This window comes from Arvicanthis niloticus, chromosome 1 (genome assembly GCF_011762505.2).
Source record: "Arvicanthis niloticus isolate mArvNil1 chromosome 1, mArvNil1.pat.X, whole genome shotgun sequence".
Taxonomy (NCBI): domain Eukaryota; kingdom Metazoa; phylum Chordata; class Mammalia; order Rodentia; family Muridae; genus Arvicanthis; species Arvicanthis niloticus.
The window spans coordinates 51,186,961-51,198,343 of record NC_047658.1 but is presented as its reverse complement, the minus strand read 5'-3'; positions in this window follow the sequence as shown (position 1 = coordinate 51,198,343).

Below are 11,383 nucleotides of genomic sequence, written 5' to 3'. Positions count from 1 at the left end.
ACGAATCTAGGGGTCTGGGAGGGGCAGTGCAGATGGAGGGGTGCAGGGAGCGGGGAAGAATATCTGCGAAGGATACAGGGGCGGGATCCGCCAGGGGTTCAAGAGGCTGCAGGATCCTCCAGAGGGCCACACCTCGGGTCTCTGTAAACCGACTCTCGGTTTACAGATAAAAACTGATAAAAACCAATGGTGGGTCAGGCTTTGAGGGAGCTGTAGTGTGACACTCTCCCCATGATCCCCTGATCACAGGACCTGGGCACCTGGGACAGTGACGGACAACCTTCTGCCCTTGGGCAACATGGAGGCTGCCTTGGAAGCCGTGCCCAGCCCCTTTCTGGGAGCGAGCTGGGCAGAGGTCGCCTTAACTGTGAACAGGAATGAAGTTTCACAGCGCTGGGGGCTAAGGCATTGTACTAGAAAACTGGACTGTGAAGGTTCTCAGGGGGCTTTCAGGTCCACTAGGGCGGGTCACATTGCCCTGACAATGTCTGTCCTATGGATGTGCTTCAAGTTCCCTCCTCTGTGTGCTTTGTGTGCTAAGCTGGGCACCTTGCTGAAGACCTCCCTCACCTATCCAGTCACTTAACTTTCCAGCAACCCCGAGGGCGGGGCTGCAGTCTTCCAGGCTTGCTGGTGGGGAAACTGAGTCCCAGAGACCATAACACCCTACTCAAGATCACTGTCCCTACTCAAGATCACTGTGCTGGAGTAGGGAGAGGTCTCACTACAGAACTTAGATTAGCCTGCAATTCCATATCTAGCTTGCCTCCGTCTCCTAAGAATGAGTGTTCTTAACGACAGCCTAGCCTAGGGTGAGACATGGGTCTCTGATTCTGGTGCCTGCCCCTGGCTACTTGTGTTCGGCTCTCTGACTCTTGACCCAGCCTGCAGTCCACACCTTTTTCAGGATGATCTATCTGAGCTGTGTGGAGTTCCTGCATGCAGCTGCTATTCTTCTTGGGCTTCTGGGCTGGGGTTCCCCAAGGATGGTTTGCACCAAGCTGGAGGTCACCCTGGACAGCCTCACACACATATACAAGTTCTATGTCCTGGAGAAGGGGTACTTAGCTGTGGTAGGGAAACACTCGGGTAGGAGCCAGGCTGAGGCTCGTGACAGGCAGCAGCAGGGATGATGGTAAAAGGCACCATTGTCACTGGCCAAGGGAATTAAGAGTTCCCTCTTGGATATGGAGTGCTGGGACCATTCACTCCTGAGTTCCCAGGCCAGGGGCTGGAGCAGCCTGCTCTGTGTCCAGATTGCCTGCTGAGCCTAATCCCCTGGGAGACAGGCCCTGGAGCCCAGACAAAGCTGCTGGGAGACAGTCTGCCCTTGATGGGGTCCTGCAGCCTGGTCCTGGGTGCTAAAGAGGCCACCTGGAGGAGGGCTGGGTGGGTGATGAGTAGTTAGCTATCCCTGGAGGAGTGTGCACAGCTGCTCCTGGGTGTAGTATGTATGTAGGACGCTTTAAAAATAGGCAGACTAATATATCTGTGTGTGTGTGTGTGTGTGTGTGTGTGTGTGTGTGTGTGTGTGTGTACTTGAGGGCTGATCGAGCAGGGTGCTCAAGAGCAGCCCTTCAGAGGCGGCTGGAGGGGCTCTGCAAATTGTAATCAGATTAAGGGGACCAATCACTTAGGGCTCTTGAAAAGGCCACAAGGTCCCTAATCAGCCCCAAGCGCCCGAGCCTACAAAGCCCCGGAGGAACTCCGCAGGAGCCACCCTCTGGGGGGCCAAGAGGTGGGGGCTTCTTTCTTCCCAGTCTTTAGTAATTATGTCAATTTGCTAGCCAAATTGTTTGTTCAAGTGGACAGGGGGGCATGTGCCCCATTCATGTGGTAATGTGGGAACCAGCAGGGCTCCTGGCTGGGAAAATAGGAGGGACTGGGACCTTTCTCCAGGGAGCAGGCAGGGCAGGGGTATGGGGAGCCAAGCCTTCTGGAGCCCCCCTCTCTAACAGGGGGCATCCCCCTCACAGTCATACAGCTGACTGTGGAACCCAGGGCCCACATTAAAGAATCCACTGAGCTATATCACCAGCCTTTAGTGCAGGAGTCTTTACTGAACACATTCCAGAAACTTCAAGCCTAGCTTGTCCTCTGGGGAGAACTGATCTAAAGGGTGACTGGCATGCAGAGAGACCAGAGAGAGGACCAGATAGATAGGAGAGGCATCCTTAGGAGATCTCCATAAAACTGGGGAGTTAGCTGGCTGTCTATCTAGTAGGGCAAGTTCAGGCTTGAGTAATCTGTGAGTGACGAGGGACCTAGGAGATGGAGTTCTTAAAGGATGAGTCCCCCTTGATGTCATTGTTGGGGTCAGGCTGATTCAGAGATGGATGGAGTCTTGGAGAGAGGTCTTGCTGGTGTACTGAGCCTTTATGCCTGCAGGAGATCCCAATTCCCAGTCAAGAACAGAGAGGTTCAGAGAAGCTAAGTGATTTCTTCAAAGCCATACATACAGCTTCTAGGTGAGCAGCAGAGATTTGAGTCCTTCTCTGTCACTGTGCCTCATCCTACTCCATGGATTCATTCCTCCCTCAGCCAGCAATCAGGAACTATATCCCTGTCCCTCACTTGTATGAGGCACTGAGACTATTGAGGACTACATTGATTCAGGTAAGAAATGGTCACAAGGACCCGGAACACTAGCACATCATCCCCTGCTATGAGTATGTCACTCAGCATGGGGCACAAAGGCCAAGCATTAGACATGGCATTTAGGGACAGTGTCCGTCATGAACAGTAAGTGCCATTAGTCCAGACACAGAGCAGGCACGACCTGCTTTCTCCTGCCTTATGGAATCCTATAATCCCCTTCAGTGGATGAGGACCTTTCTCATCTACCTCATTGCAGCATCATTGCTTGGCCCCCAATCCAGTGCCTCCTAGCTTTTCTTTCTGGGGTGTTAGGGTCTGTCTTGCAAGAGCCTCCCATCAGGAGGTTGGGTACAGTGGGAGGGAGGGGTAGGTGGGAAAGAAACCTCACAGCAAAGCATTTCTTATGCCTAGGGGAGGGGACACAGTTTGTTTCTTACTGTGTGATGTACAGAAGTCTTGTCTTCTTAGAGCAGATCTGACTGGTAATGAAATTACCTCAGGGTCTCAGCTGAGCCAGGTGCTGTGAGGTCAAGATGCTCTCTGACCACCAGCCTTCCCAGCTCAGGGGAACTGAAATCCAGAACATAGTAACTGCTCTGTTCAGGAAATACTCCCAACAGCCAACATGGGGGCATGACTCTGTGCCAAGCTGTGCTAGGCACGTGCTATACATTAATTTGACAGATCTTCACAACCTATGAGGTAGGGGCAGTTATTATATACCCCCTTTCCCCTCATAAACAAACTGAGGCGAGTTTGAGTACCCCCAAGACTCTAAAACTGCTGAGTAGCACACCTCTGACCTCCCTCCCACCCATTCCTCCTGACAAAGCAACCAGAAACCCATGGAACTGAACATGCAAACAGGAGAATATCCAGCCCCACATCTGGCATCCTTGAAAGCCACATAGTGATGTGATTAAGAACAGCACTCTCCATGTCATGAAGTATGACAGTCTCAGCTCTATTCAGTCCTAGACTCATTGTTTCCCCAGACAACTAATGGAATATGGGTATATGGTCTGCCATATGGGTATATGGTCTCTCATTAGAAAACTACATTTCCCAGCTTCCTCCATAGTGCTCTTGTATTCATGTGACCCGATTCTGACCAATGAGAGGTAAGCACATGTCTGACTTCAGGAAGGAAGTTCCTTTTCTCTTCCATAGGCAGAGCAACAAGGTGGAAAGAGTAAGGGTTAGTGAGATGGCTCAGTTGGTAAAGGCACTTGCCACTAAACCTGATGACCTGAGTTTGATCTCCGAGACCCACATTGTAGAAGGAGAACACAGACTGCTGTGAGCTGTCCTCTGACTTCTACGTGTCCCCACCCATACACAGATGCATAAATAAATCATTTTGTTATATTTCAAAGATGGAGAGTCTGGGTCCTTGATAGCTACTTGGGCTACCATTTCAATACTATTATGTAAAAATACCCAGATTTTTACATAAGAGAAATATGCTTTTAATTATGACCCAATTCTTTTTGTCACTCCACCCCACCCCTCCAGCTACTCAGCTGCTATTCTGATAAATATACCAACTTCTGGTGGGGAGTAACAAGAAGATCCTAGAAAGGGGGACTGTGGGTTGTGAAGACCACTCCGAGTTGTGAGCATTTATGGATCCTAGTTTCCAGATTCAAGTGTCTAAGAAACAACACACAGTGATTTTATCATCCTCTCTTTTTTCCACCCTCAAGAGACTTCGATTTCATGGGTCATGGGAAAAGAGAATACCTCTGTCCCACTTTGCATTTGAAGGCACCATGCCTTTGCAAGTCAATCTTCTGAACTCTCCTGGAGATCTAGGCTCTGGGGAGCAGGAGGCAGGAAGGTGGGAAGGTTGCTTTGGCTTTGCAGGAAGCCCATTATAGCAAGATGGCCATGGGCAGAACAGACTACCCGCTGAACAAGGACAAATAAAATGTTGGGAACTGAAACTTTACTCGGGCTGATCTGCACAAGCGTCATGAGGATGCAAAGGTACCAAGGAAAGGAGAACCCAGAGACAGCCGGTCTCAATAGACTGCAAGTAAGATGTGATTCTTGCCTTGTGTGTTCCCATCTCAGTGTTAGAGAAAGCACGGGTATGTCAGGTAGATTTAAGTTCAAATGCATCTTGCCCTACACTCACCATTTTGATCTTGGGCAGGCTACCTCACTTCCCCGAGCTTCCATGGGCTCATCCACAAAATGTGCAAAATGAAGTCCACCTCCGATTCAGTCATCAGCGTTAAGGGATAGCTGGTGCATGGTAACTGGATGACAAATGTCAACAGCACTGACAAGCATCACACTGAATACCTGCTTCCATTTGTGCACAGCATCAGTATTACGTGTGGGGATGGCTCTGCCGTTAAGAGAGCTTACTGATTTTCCAGAGAATAGGAGTTTAGCCCCCAGAACCATGTCAGGCAGCTCACAGCTGCCGGTAGCTCCAGCTCCATAGGCTCCAGTGCCCTCTTCTGACCACTGCAGGCACTTGTACTCTTGTGTGCATACCCCTCCCCCACACATACACAAATACACAAATAAAATAAATCTTAAAAAAAAATCTATTCTATGAAGTGTTTAATAAACGTGTGTCTATACAGATGGTGTTAAAGTTTTTTGTCTGTAGTTTGGTTTTACTTTCTGATCATATGAAAAGTGAAGCCCTCTGAGCAGAAGTTATACTTTTCCCCAAGGTAGCAGTCTGCTCCTTGCATGCTGAGCAGTGACCGTGAGTGCCGAACTCACACGGGAAAGCAGTGGGTCATTCACAGCATCGTGTTGGCTTTCACTTCCCCAACCTACAAAATCAAAACTCTGAGAACGGAGCTGGCCAATTTGGGCTTAATCAGATTGCCACTGATGGTGAAGCGTTTCAGGTTGAAGAACTTTGCCCTAATTTACTTAGACTATTTCCCATTGAGAGGCATTCGAGTTGTCTCCAATTTCCTCTATGATAATATGACCCTTTCTGTCTGGTTTTACATCCTGTGAGATCATTTCTCTAACAAGATATTTTTTGCATTTATGGTCTCTCCCTCCCCCTCCATTTCTCCCTCTCCCTCCTTCCCTTCTTCCCTCGCTCTTTTGTGCCCAGCACTTGGAACTGGCACATGGTTGGTAGGCCAGCTCTCTCCCACTGAGCCACATTTCCAGATCTGCTTCTAAGTTCCAATCACAGTGGCCCTGTGTTGAATGTGTCTTATTTTGGGAGGGATTGACATCTTAATATTGAGTTCTTCCCCAAATACTGAAATTCTGGAAATGTTAAGTATATCACATAACTATAAGTCACCTGGTCATGTCTGCCACCTTCCTGCATATGACACTCGTAGGAGATAGGTTGTGGCTTCTTCTTCCCTGTGAATTTTGTGCAAGCGAGAACATTCTTATGAAGAGTCAGACGTGGCCCTTGAGGGAGGGATTAGCTTGTCTCTCATGTTAGCCTCATGGTTGTGACTCAGTTATGTTTATGGCTCCCTTTAAGAGCAAATAAGCCTTTCCCAGGGATCTTCCATACACACCCCTCTCTCTGCTTCATTGGCTATGAAACATTTAAACCTTAGCCTCTGAATTCTTTGCTATGTCTCCCTTTGATGGCATCCATTGAATTGGAGTGAGGTGACCGCTTGGCTCATAGGTTAAGAGAAAAGTGGATTATTTTGCAAGCTCCTGCCTTGAGAGACTGCCAGGGGCTGGAGAGATGGCTCAGTGGTCTGCTCTTCCAGAGGTCCTGAGTTCAATCCCCAGCAACCACATGGTGACTCACATTCATCTAAAATGGGATCTGATGCCCTCTTCATGTGCATCTGAAGACAGCTACAGTGTAGATTCATAAATAAATTAAGTCTGAGAGAGAGAGAGAAAGAGAGAGAGAGAAAGAGAGAGAGAGAGAGAGAGAGAGAGAGAGAGAGAGAGAGAGAGAGAGAGAGATTCTACCTATTTCTTGGACTCCAGCAACTATAGGAGAGTAGTCAAGGACCCAGAGCCACGTTCCTAGGCTCTGAGTAGCCCTGAGGGCAGGTCCTGAGTAATGGGTCCTTTGGTCAAGTTCCACCTGAACAGATGTGCTGGACAAAATACTTTACAGCCATCTCTTCGGTTTTGGGTTGGTGAGACCACCATAAACAGTGCCGAGGGCAAGTGCCATTTTGCAGCCTAAGTCAGCCGTTGGCACAGAAATTGAGACTCCAGTGATTTATACCTCCTTGTATTTTCTTCCCAGGGCCAGGGTAGGCCTACAGAAAGAGTCTCCTTCCCTGGAACGGGGAAAAAAGCAGGCTCTGCCATTAAGGACAACAGAGAAATGGCTGCCGTGGGTCTCCTGCAGCACCTGTAGAAGATGTCAGGTCCACAGATAGTGGCAAGTGGCCCAAGGTCACTTATTCAGAAAGTACCAGGCTTCCCCCAAGTCTGCGAGAGCAATGCGGAACCGGCTTCCAGCCATACCCACTGTTCCTCCTACTCAGAGAGCCTGCTCCCGTGTCTCCCTCCCCAAAGCCTTCCCAGAAGCTGTTGCATACTTAGCGTGTGTTACCATGGAGCATCCGCAGAAGCCTGTATGTCTCCCCAGTAGATAATATCTCCACTGCTCAAGTCTGTCTCCCCCAGGGCTCAGTGAAGTGCCTGGCACAGAGTTGGCTTTAGGTGCTTTGATGTCTTACCTTGTGTGCAGATTAGAGTTAGGCGGGCCAACTTCCAGCATAGTTGGCTGTCCGAATTCACAAGTTCCACAGAAAGATCCGGTCAGTTCCTGTAGATAGGAAATTGTACTGACTACAGAGTGGTTTTTTTTCCTGGCCAGTATTCCCTAAGCAATAGAACAATTTGCTCCACTAACATGTACATTGTGTTAGATAAGTCATCTAGAGACCATTTAAAATATACAGGAGATCGTGAGTGGGTTTTATACAAATATGACACCAATTTACAGAAGGGGTCAGATCTTCCACAGATGTGGCTCTCTGAAGGGCTCCTGAATCAGTCCTTCCAGGATCCCAAGGGACAACTCTATGGTCAGAATTACTTTTAGTGAGCTTTTAAATTGTCCACCAATCTAGGATCCTTGAATCATATATACAAGACTCAGTAGTAATGTATGATAGATTCATGCAATATGCACGAAGGAATGTTTTAGTATATACTTGTACAGTCGTTTTTGTTGGAGGGGGGCGGACGTGTGCCACAATGAGTGTGTGGAGGTCAGAGGACAACTTTCAGGAGTTGCTTCTCGGGCTGGCCATGGTGGTACAAACCTTTAATCATGGCACTAGGGAGGTAGAGGCAGACAGAGGCAGACAGCTCTCTGTGAATTCAAGGCCAGCCTGGTCTACATTGTGAGTTCCAGGATAGCCAGGGCCATGTAGGGAAAAGATGAAGTTAGTTCCCTCCTTCCACTCTGCGTTTCAGGAATCGAACTGAGATCCTCAGTCTAGCACAGCAAGCCCTTCTACCCACTGAGCCCTCTAATCAGCCCCCTACCCTTTACATTTTTATTATTATTATTTTTAACCTACGTGTTGGTGTATGTGTCTGCATGTGGATTTGTGCATGTGAGTGCTAGTGCCTCTGAGGCCAGAGAGTAATGGGACCTGAACTCTGCTCCTGTGGACGAATAGAACATGCTCGTAACCTCTGAGCCATCTCTCCAGTTCTCATCAGCCTTTTATGTAGCCCAGGCTTGCCCCAAATTAAAATGTAGTTGAGGGTGACTTTGAATTTCTCTCCCCCAAGTGTTGGGATTACAGACATGCACCATCATGCCTGGTCAGTTTATGTAATGGTGGGGATTGAACCAAGGGATTCATGCATGCTAGCAGAGCACTCTACCATCCTGGCTGTCCTAGAACTCACTATGTAGACCAAGATAGCCTCAAGCTCACAGAAAACCACCTGCCTCTGCCTCCCAAGTGCTGGTATTAAAGGTGTGTGAGACCAGTGCTCAGCTTAAAACAAGCCATTTTTAAAATGTGAAATTCACTTGATTTGGAATTGGTTTTTTGTTTGTTTGTTTGTTTGTTTGTTTGAAGAGCTGGGATCGGGAGCACACTTGACTAGGTACTGCTAAGTTCAGACTTTTGCTATGTGTTGGCTGAGGTCCTCATTCCTGTCTCACAGGCAAAGGAAGCTTGCCTGTGACCTCAGCCTTCTTTATCTCCTCACCTCCTTGCCCAGAGATCAAAAGAGAACAGGTTACCCAGATCCTGTTCCTTGGTTCCCTCATGCAGTTCTGCCTGCACAGCTTCTGCCATCACATGTCATGGTAGAGCTGCCTCATGGCCGATGACTGCCATTCCACCTTCCCTGACTCTGTTCTCCCAGCTGGAGGCAGCAGTGACAGGCTAATGGTAGTCTGTGCGCTGGTGCCCACACGGCACTTTGACCTTCCCTCTGGCTTTGACATGATCCCATAGCACCTCTTACCGAGGGGAATTGGGGGACAGAAGCAAGGAAAGAGGCACAAAATGATTAAATGAGACAGCACAGGGAGGTACAGGGCATGCACAAGGCATAGTACCAGCTGGTCAGAGGAGGCAGAGCACAACCCTGGGCTAGCCTGCCTGATAGGACTCTAACTCTGCCACTTACCAGATGTGAGACTTTATAGCCAGCCAACCAGTTTCTCTGTGCCTCAGTTTCCAGACTTGCCAGCAAAGTAAAGGACATATTCTGGAATACATCTGGCTCACTGGAAACTAGACAGGGCTGGGGTCCAACGCAGATGGCCTGCTCTCTGAGTTTACCATGTCCCCAGGAATGTAGAGCCACATTGTCTACTTGAGACCAGTACAGTGAAATGTCATGGCCTGTTCCAGTGCCACCCCCCAAATCTTTCCACCAAGTTCCCCTCCCCTGGGTGTGCATCTGTCACTCACAGGTCCTTTTTCTCAAAGGACTGAGATGTCTGCCATAGGTGGAATGACCCAGCCAAAGCCTGAGATAGATAGATAGATAGATAGATAGATAGATAGATAGATAGATAGAGACAGACAGACAGACAGACAGACAGACAGACAGAGGATACTGTGTATAGAAAGTGAACCTCATACATAAGAATGTGTTCATCTATGTTGTAACTATACATATACATATACCACAATCATGTGACTGGTGGGAAAGCCTTGCACTTGTCTGGCATTCTGAAGGTGCAAAAGGAAGGTCAGCTGACACTGATTTGAGTGAGCCTATGAGATTATGTAAGAGACCAAGGAATCTGGGACATCTCTGCAGAAGATGAGGATAGCTCACACATAGCCAGGCCACAGATCACCATTGGTCCTACCTGGAGAAATAACTTTCTATAGCTGTACCCACAGAGGTGGGTGTGTATATTCAGGGAGAATGATGACCATTATCTGAAGGGAGGTGATATTTATGGATCTTGGAAGTGACTCCAGCTCCCGAGTGGTGGGAATATAGGCATTTACTACCATGACGCGTCAAATGTGATTCTTATTTATTCTTTATTTGTGCTCCTCCTACCACCACTCCTCCTCTGCCTCCTCCTCCTCCTCCTCTTCTTCCTTCTCTTCCTCTTTTTTTTTCTTCATGACCAAGGGTTCTGGGACTCCTTGGGACACCTGCCCACAGAGCAAAGTGGCCCATTCTCCCCTCTTAGCTTCCTGGTCTGGCACTGCTCTTTCTCTCGTTTGTGTTTTGTTTTTTTACAAAAGGTCACAACAAATGTTCTGCACATGATTCAGTTGAGTCCCAGTGTAGGGTAAATTCCCAGAAGTAGGCTGGCTGCTTCAAAGAAGGTTCCCCTTGGCCATGTGTTGGATAGTCCTATTCCCCTGCCCAAGCCCGGTTTTCAAGGCACAGGCTTTGCAGGCCTCTGGCCCCGAACATCCCAACAAAGATCTTCACAACTGCACAACCAACATTCTTGAAGTCCATTTTGTCCCCACCCCCTCTGTGTGTATGTGTGTTTTCCTGGAAAGTGTGCCAACAGAGTCTAAGCAGCAGTTCTCAACCCAACCCCTTTGGAATCACATATCAGATACCTTGCATATTGGATATTTATACTGTGATTCATAACTACAGCAAAGTTACAGTCATGAAGTAGCGATGAAAATAAGTAGCAATAATGGTTGGGGGTCACCACAACGTGAGAAACTGTATTAAAGGGGTACACCACTACGAAGGTTGAGAAACCACTGGGAAGGAAGAACTGTGTCTACTGTAAGCTTCTCTGAAGCAGCCACGCCTGTCCCGCACTGCAGACTGATGATTGACAGACATCCTGACTATGGCAACTGGGATGCTTCAGAGGAAAACCAAACACTAGCCTTCTTTATCCCTTTTTAGTAGCCATTTGCTACAACTCTACACCTGATGGAAATTTGTTTGTTTGTTTGTTTACTTTGGAGAGAGAATCTTACTTATATAGCCCAGGCTGACTTCAAACCTGTGATGTAAGCCAGGCAGACCTTGAAGTTTTGATATCCCTGCCTCTTGAGAACTAGACTTACAAACATGCATTGCAAAGCCCAGCCACTGACCTCGTAGCCTTGTGACTATTAAGGAAGACTTTAGGCGGGTACTGCTAAGCTGAGCAGATGTCCTTCCTCTGCTGAAGCTAAGTGATGCCACACATCATGATAACCCAGCGCTACGGCTTGGTTATAGAGAGAGCTTGGCTGCCATTAACAAGTCCTGGGTTTGATTTCCAACACTGTACAAACTGAAGTTCCTGGGCTTGGGGGAGGTCTCCAACTTTATTTCAAACATTCTACAAGACTGAGTAGAACTTCAATGTTTGTGAACAGTTAGAAAATTGCTGGTTCAG